At 41.5% G+C, this 15099-nt stretch overlaps 1 long non-coding RNA gene across 3 annotated transcripts in view; it reads left to right on the forward strand.

Moving 5' to 3' along the window:
* LOC135304724 (uncharacterized) overlaps nt 1-15099 on the forward strand; it is a 28264-nt gene that overhangs the window by 11679 nt on the left and 1486 nt on the right. Inside the window, exons 4-7 of one of the 3 annotated variants that reach the window (XR_010365998.1) lie at nt 2064-3183; nt 3530-3670; nt 5000-5052; nt 5430-5523. This is a non-coding gene — a long non-coding RNA (uncharacterized LOC135304724). The remainder of the gene's footprint in view (nt 1-2063; nt 3184-3529; nt 3671-4999; nt 5053-5429; nt 5524-15099) is intronic. The other 2 variants (XR_010365997.1, XR_010365999.1) reach the window with 2 other exon arrangements.

The following is a 15099-nucleotide window of genomic DNA, read 5'->3' on the forward strand; positions in this document are numbered from 1 at the left end:
GTGGGACTGCATCACCTGAGCTGTAACTGGACAATGAACCCCAATATGGAAATGGACCAAAACTTATAAAAGTGTGAAAACTCGTGACCCAGGGTCCATCTTGGGTGTAGCCCTGGCTTGTACTGCCCAAGGTGCATCCTGTGAAGGCCTTTTAATAAATCCCTACTTTATTCCTTGAACTCTGCCCAGCCTCTGTTCTAGTAGCCTCTCAAGGCATCAGTTTCAGTGGAAAAACCTCATTAGAACTTGTAACTGAACTGAAACTCTGCTGATTAAAAGCAGCTGATGACCCATGAACAATAGATATGCCATTATACATGTTTATAATGTTCTCTGAAATTGAATAAGAAATTAAATGAGGAAGAGTCTGGAGAGAGGAAAATATTGTATTATCTCTGCATATTGTAATGTCATCTTCAAAAATAATTCTGAAGAATGACTCATTTTGGAAATAGACAGTGTAATGAAATACCCATGAAAGGTCTGAAAACTGAATGGTTACAGTGACTGCTATAAATAGGTTTCCATAAGCTTAATAAAGGGTTTCTGTGAAATGTTTAGGTGCTGATTTGGACAAGTCATTAAATATGTTGGGAGATGGGATTGCCTGAGTTTGAGCTCCTGGAATACCTAAGAATTCTTAAGTCACAAGAAGTATTACAGTATGGTCCTTATTTTGGCTACCATTGCTCCTCCTGCATCTCTTCGTTCTCACATCCTCTTGTTTGTAACTTCTTGTGCATTGCAGAGTAGTAGAAATGTCTGCACCTATTGTACCTTTATGTTTAATTAAAGCAAATGCTACCAAAGGGACATTTAGAAGAATGCTTTCATAATCTGGTAAAATATTCTCAGGAAAAGAAAAAGTAATCCCTGTGATATGACTCTGTTTCTAAAACAAAGGAACAACTTATTAGACCCGAATGGTTCTTCTCAAAGATGAGCCAGTCATGGAGTTCATCCATCATTTCCATCAACATCATGGCAACAGGAGTTGTGGAAAGGAACTCTCAAATACACATTTTCTGATCTTACCCTGTGGCTTTATGACAGTAACCCTGCTATTAGGTAAAGTTTTGCTTCTGCTCTGGTCTTTCTAACTCTTGGTATGTAGTGAGAGGGACGCTGGTAAACACGGATGGGAAAAATAATAGCGTCCCACTCACATGAGTATTAGTTACTGCACAAATAACTTTATGGGACTGCTCAGTTTTCTTTTCTCTCCCTCAGCTTGAAAAGTTCTGATATTTCTTAGTCTCTATTGTTTCATACTATTTATAACGTGTAGTTGCCCAGATCAGCTCATTGTAGCTCCCTTGCTACATTAGAAGAATGTTATTGCCGCCTTTCTGTCTAAAATTAACCTAGTGTGCTTTATATTCTCAGTTTCCTCTTATTATTCTCCCTCAGATCATTGTTCCTGATGCTATTTCTAATAGTAATGTATTGATTTCCTGTGTCTCTCCCTGTGTTTTGATTATTAAGATTATAAATGTTTTAAGATCATCTGTCATTTATTACCTATATTGTATCTCTCTTACAAGACAATTGCTACCCTGAATTTAAGAGCTGAATCACAAGCCTAATGACTCCAGAACAGCCATCAAACACCTATGTGTTCTTCATTTTATTATTTTGTTTCCAAGGTCCTGGTAACAAAGGATTACTTTTTTTTCCATGAACAGCAAGATGACGGTTTGTATTTACCTCTCTGAAACCACCATCCAGTCAGTGTCTATCAGGGAAACAACTTCTAAAAAGAAGCTGCTGTAACAAAAGCATTAATCTCATTTATTTTAGCTCACAAATCTGATATGTACAAAGCCTGAAAGTTTCAGGTCCATAACTATGCTACTGCTTTACCATTCAAGCTTCAGAGTCAAATGATTCCAAGACAGAAGTCGACTGCAGCTCATGAGTTCATGAGGTTTAAACTTGTTAAGCTTATGAAACCAATGCAGTTTGCCTACACAGAACCCTAAGCCAGCCTAGGTTTCTTCAAGCTGGTAAACTGTCACATACTTTAATTTAAAAGGGAATAATTTGCATTTTTGCTTGCTTAGAGTCAACTTTGAGCTGGTGAGAGCTCACACACCTCTGCTGCTAGGGGAGCCTCCTGCCTCAAGGGCAATGCCCTCTCTGCAGTGTATTGTCTTTGACTCCAACTGAGCTATCTCATCTTTCTCCGATTCTGCTGATATGCTGCACTTAAAATTCCCTGGAGAAAGGCAGCCAAGGCTTGTCCTGCAGGATTGTCTGGTCCTTGGGGACATTGGAGCAGAAAGGGGCGCGTGAGCAACTGAAGGCCTGTATTAATCTGGGGATGTGGAGAGAAATAGAGCTATGAAAAAGAAAATTGGGTGAAGGGCATGAACCACAGGAGTGAGGAGAGGTGGACACTGCTCCCTGTGAGCTCAGCATCCCAAAGTCTTCTGCTGGAAGCAGAGCCTGGCATGCCTACACCCTGTGTCTGAAGGGCAGTGTGGGCAGTGCTGAACTTCAGTGTAGCTACAGCCCTGTTAAGCATGTCATTTAAAGATTCAAAACAAAAGCTAACCCAGCCCACATGTTGGAACATTGCTGGATACTGTTGACTTGAGTGGAATTTCACTCCAGCAGAGGCTTACTCCAGTCATGATCCTATATTTGGAAAGATAAACATGAATGTATGCTTACATCCTGAACGCAAGTTATTCAAGGGAGATAAGGCAAGAGAAAGTAAATATAAGTCATTCTATGGACCAGGATGCCAGCTGACCTCGTGTTTTGTCAGCTCACTTCCCAATATTTGCTTTGCTGAAAGGAAAACTTGAGTATTTCTTTGCAATGTTTGTGAATGGATTGGCGTGGTCATCTTTACGCCTGTCTGTCTCAGCTCTGCAAATAAGATATGGAGTGATTAATGTACCCTGCTGACTATGTGGGCACCCTGAGCGACACCCCAGTTGCTCCCATTGCAGCCCAACCAGGAACAGGGCCAGAGCAAGATGCTTGATGTGCACAGTGTGTGAAAGGATCTGTGGGGAGCTGAGGATGTTTATCCAGCCATAAAGAGAACAGGTGTGTCTGTGTTCAGATCCATAGAAAATTCAACATCCTGTTTATCAAAGGAAGTTTCTTGTTTTTCGTGGAACCCGTCATCCTTGCGTTTGCATCTTTGGACAAGAGAAATAAGGAGCAAAAGTAAGAAATAGCTGCAGTATCAAACTGTCTTCCTGAAAGCTGCTTTGCATGGGGGGTGGTTGAAAGGCTGGGCTCACAAAGAGAGATATAATTATGTGGCCAGAGCCTGGGTGGGAGCTCTGCTTTACCTCTGAACAATAGAATATTTTCCATCTGCTTGGTTGGAGCAGAAACCTTCTCCATTTCTGACAATATTTGGCATAGTCTTGACACAAAACCTACAATTTTCCATTGTTTTTTGACCCTTGGATAACTTGGTTTATGGGCAAAAATTAACTACCTGCATGCTTTGTATTTTATGGAACTGGCATTCTGCCACAAATTGGCTTTTCTGCATTTTCTTTAGGAGGAGGAAGTTGCAGGACAATGACTGTGTGCAAACATCTTCATTCATTTCTAGTGAAGCCTTGCTGAGTGGCACTGAAGGCTGATGTCCTGGTCACTGGAGATGGAGGCTGTAGAGTTATCTCCTCATATCAGAAGAGATGTGAGTTTCCAGATCCATAATTCAGATTGAAACCTTTGTCACTTTTAGGCCAGTGAAAGTCATCTCAGGATCCCAAGAGTCAAGGAGCATTTTTTCCCACCTTGTGTATAATGGCAAACAATAAATATTCCAAAAAGCCCTACCAGGGCTGTAGCAACAGCAATGCAGAGGCTGTGATGCACATGTAGAGCTTTGCAAATGGTTTTATTCATGGGCTCAAGGTGGAATAAAGTCACATTCCCTCTTGCTCAAGGGAGCTCAGAGTGGAGATTTCTCCAAAAAGAAGGAGCATATTTGGGCAGTGGCCTTGAAGAAGGAAAATTTGCAGGTTGAAGTTGATTCAGCCATAGAGCACCTACAAAAAAAAAAAAAATCCTTTAAGGGAAAAAACCCCCCAAACCAAAATGTCACAGTTTCACTAGTTTTAGGCATGTGTTACTGTTCCCTATGAGAACCCTAGTATTTTTTGCCAATTTAGTGGCAATAGTAAAATATCTTTAGAGATTTTACCACACACTTTTATATGTGCTGCAAAACTATTTGACCAAAATGCAACCCCTGACATCTTTGAAATGCCTTCTGCTAGAAATACAAATCAATGCCTTTTTAAAGTAACATACCGACAAGGATAATTTATGTATTCTACAATATAGAAAATACTGCAGGCAGTGCTATTTTTAGCTGTGTAACCTTTAAACATATTTAACTGTATAGTAGGAAATTGAATTTTAACAGGGGAATAACTTAATATGGCAAGGCAGATGGATTACAGATGTGGACAATGTCTGTCCAGATCTCTGCTTTTTCCTGGCTCTAAATTATTCATCTGGGATGGCCAGAAGCCAGCTATGGGGATTACTGATAAAAGTGAGTTAAGAATAGATTAGAACATTTCTCTTGTGCAGTATAATGTTTCTCTGTTGACTGTGTTATTTTCCATCTTCCATTAAGAACTGCAAGCCAGACTTTTTTAACCAAATTTTAAACTATTCATGTTCTATGTACGTAATATTATTATAAATACTTGAGTTCATTGTTTTTAGGGCAAGGGGTGTTCTTTTAAAAGACATAATGTTGTAAACAAGAAGACAAACATTTCAGCATTTTGCTTAGGCATAGATTTTCTGGAGAAGTAAAACTTTTCTTCCAAAGTCTTGCCAGCTGTCAGAGCTGGATGGCTGAAATGTGCAATGCCCTTTCATTTTAGTTGGTGGTGCCAGTGCCATTCTCCTGTGACTGTCAAAATGTTAGCCCAGCTGTGGGTTTGTGTATTTTTTCTTGTTCTCTGTCACTTTTTTCACAATTGCTCTTTCTTTTTAATAAATCTAGATTACCAAGAAGATTAAAATCTTTGGCCTGTATGAAAAGATGAAGAGATGGAGGTACATATGGGGAATTAATTTGAAATGTGATAGTGGAAAAAGCATTCCTTCTAAAACACAAAATAAATGAGGTTTACTCTGTAGCTGTGCAGCATAGCTCTAATAACTATGAAAAGTAAATGAAGACTGGACAGTGGTGTAAGAAATGTGAAGTGACTATGTCCCTATGAAGGCCATAAGAGCATTTTCCTACACTAACAGTGTTTTGCTGCATTTGAAATTCATTTGAGGCTAAAAGAGAAAAAAAAAAAAAAAAAAGAAAAAATAAGTTTCACTAATGAGGAAGGAAAAACATATAGAAAGAGTCCAAAATATTGAGGTTTATTTTGGAATTGAAGTATTTTAGTCTTTGGTCACATTTCTCACCTATGTTGTAGTGAATAGCTGTAAGGAAGGAGTGGTGAAAATAGTAACATTGGATATTTCTGGTGTTCTGAGAAACGTGGAGAAAGGACAGCAGGCAATAGCCAGGTGAGCACTAGAGATTAAAGATTCAGCTCTAAATTCTGAGTTTGCCTTTTTCTGTCATCAGGGTAAATTTCTTTAGTATTTTTCCTTGGTGTAATGAAGATAATTTTCTGATCTATATTGTCATAACTATTTTATTTATTTCTTTCCATGCATGCTTTTTATAGTCCCAAGATGAAAGTTTCCTGTTGTGTTCTATATGTCCATGTGACTTTTAACTTTAAGACAAACTACAATTCACCAATTTTGCTGGTAATTTTAGAGAAATATTGTCCTAAACTCCTTTCCTAGCATCCTTCTGGCTCCTGATCTTTCTCCAGCTCCAGATTTCTGAGCTATTGCACATGTTGTGTAGCTTGGTCATGTAAAAGTTTGACTTTAGATGAGTGGAAGCTGAGGTACAGGTTGCATATATGAAGGTACTGTTTCTAAAATGTCCAGCCACTTTATTTTTATTGCTCCTGGCTTTGCATTTGTGTGTAACTGGGACAACTGGAAATACTGAACGGTGGTGGTGCCTCTCACTGAAATGTCATTGCCATTGCAGTATTATTTAAATAGTAATGACTTCAAGAGAAGGGGATTTGGTGAGAACAGCAAATGGGGTGTCTGTGGGAAATGGAAACATAAATGACAAAATGATCAAACATGCACAGCATTTGTAGAGGCTGTGCAATAAATTATCAGAGTTAACAAAGTGTAATCACAGAAACCGAAGAAAGTTGGAAGTAGAAGATAGCTCCAGTGTGGTTTAAAGCTGATACTGTCTCTCAGATGATTTTCTGTTTCCATTTGCTAACATGCTAACTTATGGTACAGAATCATATCATTGTACACTTGAGGTTTTTAAGATTACTGTTTTCATTCCACTAAGGCTGACTGTTTCTTATATTTCCTTGTTATTCTTCATGTTCCTGCCAGGGTATATCTTGATGGCCAGGATGAAATCTTTGAGGTGTTGAACTTTGTTTACACTCTGGGCATTGCAACAGCTTGTTTTGCTGCCTCTTCTTCATTCCTGCCCTACCTCTTCCTTCCTATATCCTTTCCTGTGCTCCGTCTTGGCTGGGCCGTCCTGCCCCATCCTTGAGTGACTTCTGAGCTGTAACTGAACTAGTTTATCTTTTTAACTAAATATAAAATATAGTAAAATCTTTTTTTCTGGATCATTTTCTGTACTTTCAGTGAGTTTAAAAGAAGGGCCTGATGAGTGCTGGAGCCCAGCTGGGCAAGCTGGCTGAGAACAGGGAGAGGGCTGGAAAATAATGGTGTGTGCAGAGGGATTCATAGTTCTGTAACGAGACAAGTCCTTGTGGCAGTTTGCATTTCTTGTGCTGAGGAATATATTCAGTGCAGGTAGTTTGGGGAGGCAGGAGGCCCAGGAGGCCTTGAATTGCTGACCCTTTGGATAAAAAAGGGCCTGGGGACCTGTGGCACAGCCAGATGAAGGACACTTGGGGAAAAATGAGCTGATGGCCCCACACATGTAGATTGTGAGGCTATAGAAGCCCAGGGTCTCCTTTGCTCAGGGTCCCTTCTCAGAGATATTATTGCACTAAAATTAAACTACTTTAATTATCAGGATGTCTGAGAGGCTGCTATGGGGAGCCTGGGGCCAAGCCAGTGAGGAAACCTGGTGTGGCTGTGTGAGTGTGGGGGGTGTAGCTGGGAAGGAACTTCGATTCCAGCTCAGGTGGTGCTGGCGTGACTGCCAGAGTAGCTCCTGGATGGTTGGACAGGGAAGTGTCCTTAACAGGAACTTGTCCAAAACACACCAATTTGGTGAAAATGTGGGGTTCCGAGAGTCCATGTTAGATGAATCAGCCAGAGCAGGGAGCAAGCCCTGTGTGACACAGCGGAAAGCACTTACCCATTTAACCTTGACACTTCTTCTCCTTTTCCCCTGTAGGAAAAGTTTTCTCTTCCTGGGCTTTGCATCGTGTTTCCCTGAAAGGTTTCAGTCTCCCTCATGGAAATTATGCAAATGTCACTGTGCGCAAGTAAAAAAAATCTGACAATGGCGCAAAAAGTACAGGACCAAAATAGGTTTGGCTAAATAAAAAAAAATAGAACAAAAAAAAAAAAAAGAAATGGTCTGTGTAGCAATGAGAGATGTAATTTCCTTTTGACATATTTGAATTATTAGGAGATAATTCTGTTTATCAGTCTGCCAAAGTCTCTTTTGAAAATGAGCTATACATTTTAAAGGGAAATGTGTGTACAAATGTAGTAACAATTATGAAGTAAAAAACTCTGGGATGTATAAGCAGATTCATTTGCTGCCCCAGATCTTTAACAAATGAAGGAGTTTGGTTCATGTTGCAAAACAAGCTGGCCTTCTAGCAGAGGCCAGGCATGAATCTTTTGCCAAAGGTGAATGGTTTGGAAAACTGAGCGTGTGTGAAAAGGGAAACAGTGGAAACTATTCCACACTTGGAGCGCGCCTGGGCTCTGGAAAGCAGCTCTGTAAAAATGTCAGCCTCTGACTGAGTAGGTCTGTTTTCTACGTGTGGCAGCAGCCTGAGCCTGTTGCCTGGTTTGTGTCCTGCGTGCAGGTTGTGTGCACATCACGGTCGATATACTGGTGTTGGGGCTTTGGTTGCTTGGTGCTTCACAGCCAACAGTACATGCAGCAGATGCTGTCCCAGCCCTGGCCATAAGTGGAAGTCATGCTTTACAGACTTTTCTCTGCAGATCTCTCCTTCTTCACCCTTGCAGGTGTCTGCAATGCCACTGGTCCCAGTAGAGTTCCTTTTGGGGGGTGTATTTGGAAAGCTGGGGTTTTGCAGTATAGATCTAGAGGCTACCCTGCCTTGTGGAGTGTGAGTGTCCCTTTGCCAGAGTGCCAGGTTTCTCTTCTGTGTCACTCAAAAATTCCAGAAATTCCACTTAGGTCTAGCAAAGGGAAGTAATGCCACTGAGTCACTATAGCTTTTCCTGATGTGATGGCTTGAGGTCCTAACTTCTCACAGGAGGCATCCACAAACAAGTACTTGGATGTAAATATGTGTATTACACATTGCTACATTTATACTTCTTTTCCATCAGACTTTAAGCTCATATAACAACTCCTGAAGTGTAAGAGACAGGTATAAATGACCTGAAATTGAGTGTCACTTGTCTGACAGGGCAAGTTAATAATGTTAGTCTCTGAGGAAACTAGAGCAATAAACATAAATAGGATCAGAACACTGTGTTCCTTCTTGGGTGTCTTGCCTTAATCCTGACACGTGAGCACCTACCAACACAAATAATATTATCGGGTCAGAATCGCCAGCCAGTAATAAATCAGCCCTGGCACTAGCGAGGCTCTCACTGCTGTACAACAGTATGACCTCCAGTCAGGAAGAGACTTTATATTTGGGCAGAGATGCTTGTGCTTGGTGAGAAGCATCTTGCACCAGTACCTGGGAGATGTACATGCAGGTTGGAAAAAGAGACATGGGAAGGTGTAAATTTATATGGAGTCTCTCTGGATGATGTGCTCTTCCAGCTACCCAGAATAGCTGCAAGGCCCCTAAGGGTTTCCAAACATGGAAGAAATGGGCAGACAGCAAATGCTCAGTGGCATATGGATTATAGCTCAGAGTTGGACATTACTGGTTACAAATGGTTCACTGCTGGCATACACTGGAAAGGTAAACCTCTACTTGTAAATGTGTAACACTTGAAAAACTGAACATAGGTAGATGATGAAACCTACTTTTGGAGTTACTGGCATTTCTGTCTACAGAAAAGATTGTCTTTTCTTCTCAAAAACTACTTGAGAACTCAGTGGAGAAACCTCAATACAACATGAGGTTAGAATTTGCCTCCTTTGAAAAGAGCTGGATGTGGAAGAGCCAATTTCAGTATTCTTTTATTTATAGACATCTTGGTGCCAGTTTTGCTGCAACTGTGTTCCTGTGTGCTATCAGCATCCATCAATGCATTTCAGATAGATCCCAAGCCAGCAGCTCTAGGGTTTTTCCATTTCCTCCCCTGCACTTTCCAAGCCTTTTTAATCCCAGTCAAATGCTTTATCAAGAGTCATGATGGGTCGATAAAGCACTAGCAAGAGTAGCAAGAATTATTGTTTCTGTTGGAAAAACAAGAAGTATTTGGTTCAAAATATTGGTTCTACTGCTCATATTTAAAGTCCTTTGAAGTCAATAGTGAGAATCTACTGATCCTACTGCAAGATTAATTATTCCAAGGGATCCAGTACAAACATTCAGAGCTACTTACCTAGAAGAAGCAGACTTTCAAAACCAGAGACAAAATACCACATTTAATGCACATATTTACTCTTTATGTACTAAGCACAAAGAGGAGACCATAGGGCCAGGAGTGAGATAAGGTAACTTCTAGTTTATGCCATGAAATTGTATCTGACAGCATGGTGTATCTATTTGTGAACAGTGTAAATGAGTCTGAACCATCTGGGGAAGTGAGTAAGAAGGGATCTGTGCAGATGTACAGCTGATGGCAGAGAACATCCCCTGTACTTTCTGCAGTGTACAAAGGAGGAAGGAAGGGCAGGTTGCACAAAGGCAGTGCCAAGCTGTCAGGATTTCCTCCCTGAGAACTTCTGATGAATGTACAGAGCATTGTGTGTTACCAGATATTGCATCGGTGCGTAAAAGACACAGGTACATCTGTGACAAAAAAGGGTAATCATGGCTGTAAAACTGAGCATGCAAAAGAAATGCTTGAATTATGGTTGCTTGTAAAACTTTGCTTAGTCTTCCATCTAGAATTGAAGTACTGCTTTGATTTCCAGAGACACTTTGAATGCATGCCACTGTCCTAATTTGGGCAGGCTGTGGCCAGTTTATACCCTCATCCCTGTGCAGATCATTCACAGGTAGGTGGCATAAAAAATCCGCATGGACCTGGTATATTTTGGTGCCCTTGTGCATTCTCTAGTTTCTGTATGGCTTTACTGCTGCACAGAACGTCTATAAACATAACCCACAGTCACCTTTTGTACTTTTTCATTTTCTCCCCAAACAAGAATGGTCTGGTCTGGACTTTGCAGTAATCTCTGATGTACAGGCAATCTATCTCCAGTGATGCAGGAAAGGAGCAGCAGCCTCTGTCAGCGATCAAGGCTGGCTGGCAGGAGGAGGTGAAGGATCTGCCCAATATTTAAAGGCAAAAGTGCAAAACTTTGCACAGATCAAAGGGAGTCAGTTATTCACTTTACTCAGGCAGAGGCCTTCTGTGGTTTCAGGACAGTGTCAGAGCTAGAGCACCCAAAACAAAACCTGCATTTCCATGAGTAGGGCATGGCTGGTGATGGAAATGTTTTTTTACCTTGCAGTGCAGTGGCTTGCAGCACTGCTGTCTGCATGTCGTGCAGGAACAAGCTCTTTCAGCTGCTATCAAGCTTTTCAGTCACTTTGAAATTCATCCATGAGCAACTCCTCCATGAAACCCAGCAGCAAAGAGCAAATCGGCATTGGAGAACTTTCTCATAGTGCTTTGTGAAACTATCTCAGAGATTTGTATGTGACACTGGCAGTTTTTCTGAAAGAATAATCAAAACTCCTCAAAGTGTTTAAGGAAAATACGGCAAGAATTTAAGCCTTGTGTTAGAAAAGTTGTTTGTATCATTCCTCAGAGAATTTATTTATAAACAATGTTGTCGTACATTAACTTCTTGTGCACCCAGTCCTACCCAATCCTCTTTCTATCTCTTGAAATGTTTAGATAGAAAATATAAATAATCTTATAATGCTTACTTATTGTCTGCCTCTTGCATTTACAAAGATGCAATCAGGTTTAGAGTTAAACTACAGCGCTTGTTTAAAAATGTGCTGTTTCAGGGACTCTTACGTAAATTCTGCTTGGACTTTACTTTTTCTTTCTCCAAATTTTTCACTGCCCTGTCATCAACATGGAAGAATGATGTGTGATCAAAAAGAGATGTAGGCCCAACATATTTAGGTCAGTGACATCTGTGTGCTCAGATCCTATAGCCACACAGATGCAAGTGTGAGGGCTGGACAATAGGAAAGAACTACTTCAGGAAAGAGCTGCGTTTATCCTGGGATTGACTCAGCATTTGTTATATCTCCCTGTCCAACTCCACGGGTAGTCTCTGGAAGCCAGAATAATGTGCTGCTAAATGTGAGTAATGCTATTTCTATCCCGCTTATGGTAACAAAAAAACCCAAACTGACACTCCAAAAACCCTGAAAACCTTCAGGCCCTAAAAACATTTAAAATTACATTAAAAAAAAATTTAAAAAAAAAAAAAAAAAAAACCAAACCAAACCAAAAAAAAAGAAAAAAAAAAAGGAAAAAAAAAACAAACAAAACCCCCAAAAAACAAACCCACAAACAAAAACCCCCAAACCCCTCATTGTTGGGACCTTACACTGATTGTACTGGATTAAGTACAAGCTGCTGCTGCGAGGGGCGGCACAGGCCTTGTGACACTCCCTGAAGAGGGGACAAACGCGGCAACCTGTTTCGTTTCTGTGCTAATTGAGCAATCACTCCATTGCCATCATGGAGGCAATTCCCTCCTGCTCTTGCAGCAGTGTGTGCTGGTCCTCCTGCCCCTCGAGCCCCTGGGAACTGCTGTCCCAGCTGCTGGTGGCAGGGCTGGCATGTGTCTCTTTACGGAGCTCAGGGGCTTTTTCACCCCTGGTGCTCACACTCCAGTAAGTGTTGAATGAACAATGATCCAGTGCCTATTTCTGGGTCTGTGCACAGCTCCACGCTCGTAGGTCCCTCTGTTGTCTGTCCCTAGGTTTTTCCATGATGTGCCTGTATTTCGTCAGTTTCATTTGATTCTTGCAGTCTGAAATGCTAAATTCATACATCAAAGGGGGCTCCCACCCCCGGCTGAGGGATTATGGCCATACATGGTATTTAGATTTATAAATTCGGTAAAACTGTTGCTATTTTAAGAAGATGCTGCCAGAAGTCTGGCTCTTGCCCTCTGGAACTAGGGCTAAATAATAAATTTTAAATGTTCTACAGTGGTGAATCTATCACCCTCCAACAGATTCTCTGTGCTGCAGCAACAGGGGCTCCAGACAAAGGCAATGGCATTGCACCATTTTATTTTAGTCCTAAACACTCAGTAAGAATTAAAAAGAAAAAGCTAAGATCTCTTAAATAATAAGAAAAAGGGGATTTGGGGAGGAAAGAGGAAGTTATTAGCCTTGCAGTCTTTTATGCTTTTGGAAGTCACATTTCAGCCTTTGCTCTGCAAACCACAAATGCTATAGATATGCTTTCAAAAGAAAATTCAATTAGTTTTATTTTAAACAACTGCTCCAATAGCTTATACCTCCCATAAAGCAGAAAGGACACCAGAGAAGTTAAAAATGCTGCCCACGTGCAATGGACTTTAGATCAAAATCTGGTTTTAAGTCTTGAACTTTCACTTTCCATTTTCCTTGCCCAAACCTTGTCAAATAATCTCTCTACACACGTTACTAAATAGCCAGTTAATTAGCATGTCCTGTATGTTTTCTGCCACTGCTCTGGTAACAGCAAGGAGTTATTTCCTCACTGCCCTGCTTTTACTGCTCTGCTCAGGAAGCTGTGTCATGAGGATTTGTCAGTGCCACCACACTGACACCACAGCTGTGCACGATGACATCTCCCAGTGAATCAAAAGAGAAAGGCAAGTGCCAATATGTGTATCCTGGGGTGCAGTACTGACTGATATGGAAAGTATTAAGAAGTGTCATAATGAGCAGTGTGTGTAGGAGTGCTGGGTGTAAGAAGGGCTTCAATAAAAAAAGCCTTGTGCTGTCTGACAATTGTTTGAGTAAGCCTTAAATTGACAGAGGGAGAATAAAGACTGCACCTCCACTTTTTGGGCCAGCTTATGTGAGCAGCAAATTAAACAAGCAGGGAGCATCAGGTTTCTATTTTTAAACCAAACATTCCTTTTGGTTTTGTGCAGAATGTATGAGCAGTAAAGGGTGCACCTTTCTACAGTGTGTGATGATGGGGACTGGATGTGAGTCCCTGGTCCTGCAGGCTGGAAGCGTGGGAATGTGCACAGGTACCGCAGTGTAAATAACCCCTTCATGCTCAGGGAATGTGCAGGTAAAGTGTAAGCACTTGTTAACCACCCTGGTGTGGCTGTCAGCACGGGAGGTTATCAGAGCCCACCCAGCGGGTCAGGCTGCAGGAGCAGTGCAAACAGCTCCTGTGGGAACGGTGCACACGGGTTAACACCATGTGCGTGCAAGTGTGTGACAGCTCTGAGTCACTCCTTAACTTTTCTTTCAACCACATAAGTAGGTGGAAGTGATGGACAGCCATCAAGCTCTGCCATGTGTTCGCACACCAACCAAACGCTGATACTTGCAACACTGCCGTGGAAGGAGATGCAAGAGCCTGCTCCCTTTCTGTGCCAGGAATGCCAGAGCTGGCATCCTGCTGGGGGTGAGGACGTGTGGGCAAAAGGGTAGCATTGCAACACCCTAAATATAGATGGGAAGTCCCCAGCTACGCCGCTGTGGGACTGCATTCCAGTCTCTGACAATAGTGCATGATTTTCAGACTGCTTTTTTGCGACATAGTGCTGGGTTTGCCTCTTTGTAAAGTGACGTGTGCTGTGCTCTTCAAGCCCTGGCTGTGCAAGCAACATTGTCATAATATAGAAAAATATCCCTGACATAAAGCTGGACAAGTACTTTCATGTTAAGAGTGCATGTCTGTGATGTTAAACAAGCTTGTCCTGGACTCCTGCAGTGTGAATTCAGAAAGAGAACTTTTAATCACATTGGCTTTCTTACCCTTTGTGGATGGCTGCATTTTTACCCCTTCCTTAGCTTGCAGAATTCAGCAAGCACCACCAGCTGTGTGTGCTTATGAGAGTGTACGGGAAGGACATATAAAATACGAAGCTCCTATGTCCTGGTTACAACCTCAGCAAAAGTCTTAAGAAGCTTTTCAACTTTGCTTTAACTTATCCCTAGATCGACATGTCAGCTGATCCCTGTAACTCTTAGGTGGGCTCTGCACCGTGGCACAGATCTCTGCTCCTTGTTTTCCTCAACATAGCTGAAAGGAGCAAAGACAAGATGATTCCTGTCTCTGCACTGTGGCAGCAAACTACCGCTTGGAGATTTGTTGCAAGCAGGCCATCAGCTCTAGTAATCACACAGCCCAGTTTTTTTTCTTGGGTTTTTTTTTTTCCTTTCTTTTTTTTTCTTTTTTTTTTTTTTTTTTTTAATCTTACCAGTCATATCTTAAAGCTGTTGATACTTTTGATCTGGATGATCCAGAGTGTAATTACAGAGTGTGCAAGGATGTGTTCCCTCTTGTTTGTTTTAGATCTGCCTCCCGGCAGATGCAGTTGGGTGCCAGACGCTTCCCACATTGTGTGAAGCAGGGAGGGTTTGTTTTGTTGATTTTTTTAAACTCCTCTGCACTATTTGCAAAATTATAAACAGGCCCCTCTGCCACTTTTTTTTTCTTGGCTTAAAATATTAAACCCTGTCAAAACTGGCTGTTGGGGTACAAGGTGTGAAATCCCTCTTGAGGACAGACCCTCTGCCAGTTCCCAGAGCAGCGTGGAGATGAACATCGGTCTGATTTCACAATCTGGGGCTTTCTGCT

Source organism: Passer domesticus, chromosome 7 (genome assembly GCF_036417665.1).
Source record: "Passer domesticus isolate bPasDom1 chromosome 7, bPasDom1.hap1, whole genome shotgun sequence".
Taxonomy (NCBI): domain Eukaryota; kingdom Metazoa; phylum Chordata; class Aves; order Passeriformes; family Passeridae; genus Passer; species Passer domesticus.